Source organism: Pteropus vampyrus, unplaced genomic scaffold (assembly GCF_000151845.1).
Source record: "Pteropus vampyrus isolate Shadow unplaced genomic scaffold, Pvam_2.0 Scaffold492, whole genome shotgun sequence".
In the NCBI taxonomy this organism is placed as follows: Eukaryota; Metazoa; Chordata; class Mammalia; order Chiroptera; family Pteropodidae; genus Pteropus; species Pteropus vampyrus.
The window spans coordinates 273935-275900 of NW_011889273.1; the positions used below are offsets into that span (position 1 = coordinate 273935).

Consider the following 1966-nt stretch of genomic DNA (forward strand, 5'->3'; position numbering starts at 1 on the left):
TCGACGTAGGTTTAATCCGGCGCTCGCCAGGTGTTGCAGCGTGACAACGATGGACAGGGACGCCGCACGATGCTGACGCGTGAGTCCACAGGCGTTCCCGGGATGCCGAAGCTCCTCTGACTTCTGATCCAGGTGTGACTGTCACCTCGTTGCCTTTTCTGACTTCTGATCCAGGTGTGACTGTCACCTCGTTGCCCACCTCGAACCCGAAATGAATCGATTTGTGCTTCCTCCCACGAGAGCCCAGAACAGTCTGGAAGCGGCAAAGCTGGTCACCGATGACCTGAAATGTGGCCACTGTCACAGCTCCAGCCTCGCACGGCTCCCTGTTCAGCTGCCGCAGGTGTGCGACACTCCCAGAGAGCTGGCCCCCGAGCCGGTCACCTCCACCCACCTGTGCGTGGAACATAAGTGGCTCTTCTCTGTCCTAAGTCTACCAAAGAAAAGGTGATCAAATGGTCGACCAATAGCAGATTTCCACCCCTAAACTGGTCCTGAAAAGGTAATTCTTTGGAGGCTTGGAAGAATGACCCGTCATGTGGCATGACCGGTTTGGGGAGGCTGGATTGTTTACTTTTCCAGATGGATGTTCTACCCACATTTATGGAAAAACCGAATAGCCGTGTCTCCTTAAAACATATAGCTTCTTTGTTCCTCAAGAAAGGTGTGAGTCAGCGCTGTCCTGACCATAATGGTTACGGGCAAGCTTTCAAAGTTTCAGAGGCGGTCAGTCGATTTTGTAATATTGATTCCAAAACGCAGTTTTTTTTTCTTTCCCCTAAGCTGTTTCTACAGTCAACAAAATTGGTCAGAAGAGCCTGCTAAGCAGCCCGGCAGTATTTTCGAAAGATATTTAAGGGTTTTGTCTTCTGTTAAAAACGGACGCAGAAGAGAAAGGAAGAAAATGGTGGGAAATAGAAGGTTGGGGAAGACATATCGTTTGAGGCCCTTAAATTTAGGACAGCACAAAAAGAGAGACTTTGGGTAATAAAAGTCCCACAACAAACATGACGTCACTCACGTCGCGACTTCTTTCCCGAGCTGACATTCGTTAAAAAATACGTCTGTGTGAGCTCCTCCACTCCCAGTGCAGAAATCGCTCTCGCCTTCATCACTGGCTTCGATCCTCACCGTCGTCCTGCGTGTTGGCCTATCCGGCGGGGAAGGAGTAAAATCTGGATAAGTACTTGTTATTTTAAAAGTGTATGGTTTTCTACGGCCGCGCCACTCTGAACGTGCCCGATCCCGTCTGATCTCGGAAGCTGCGCAGGGTCGGGCCTGGTTAGTACTTGGACGGGAGACCACCTAGGAAGACCAGGTGCTGTAGGCGTAAAAAATAAAAAAATAAACATAAAAAGATAAAAGTGTATGGTTTTGAATGATCTGTCACTGTCCCCAGCAGCTCAAAAAACATCAGGACAGAATAGCTTATATGCTTATCAGCATGTGGATTTTTTAAACGCTTGATATAAATGAAACTACCCTCATTTAAAATAAAAAAACAAGAGTCAGATGGGTGTGTTACTCTAGTGCTACTCAGCAGTTTTAAATCAAATTTTCCTTTTCGTTAAAGAGGATATGGTGCAATTAAACTTCCTTGGATGGACATTGAAAGTCTGAGAGTAAACATCTAGCATATGAAGCGGCAACCCTGCACGTGTGCACCGATTCAAGCAGAAGGGGTCGTGGCCTCAGCTAAAAAAGCTACTGACATTGGAAATCCTTAGATTAATCTTCACTATTTTGGAGGTCAATTTATTCAGAATTTTAACACGTGACTTGCAGCGGGCAATGTAGCTGCTTGGTGAAGACTTCTCAGCGGAGAGAAACTGGTATGGTGCATGAACTTGCCAGGCTCCAGCTCTTACCTGCTGCCTTGGAACCTGCACGGCCCACGACTGAACGAGATGCAAGTTTCAGCTTAAGGGTCATGGGCGTTTACTCCGGGGCGTTAGAAACCCACACC

The 1966-nt window shown here is 47.6% G+C and overlaps 1 pseudogene; it reads left to right on the forward strand.

Annotated features, from left to right (window-relative positions):
- Positions 1-1211: 1211 nt before the first annotated feature.
- Positions 1212-1330, forward strand: LOC111732797 (annotated as a pseudogene).
- Positions 1331-1966: the final 636 nt, after the last annotated feature.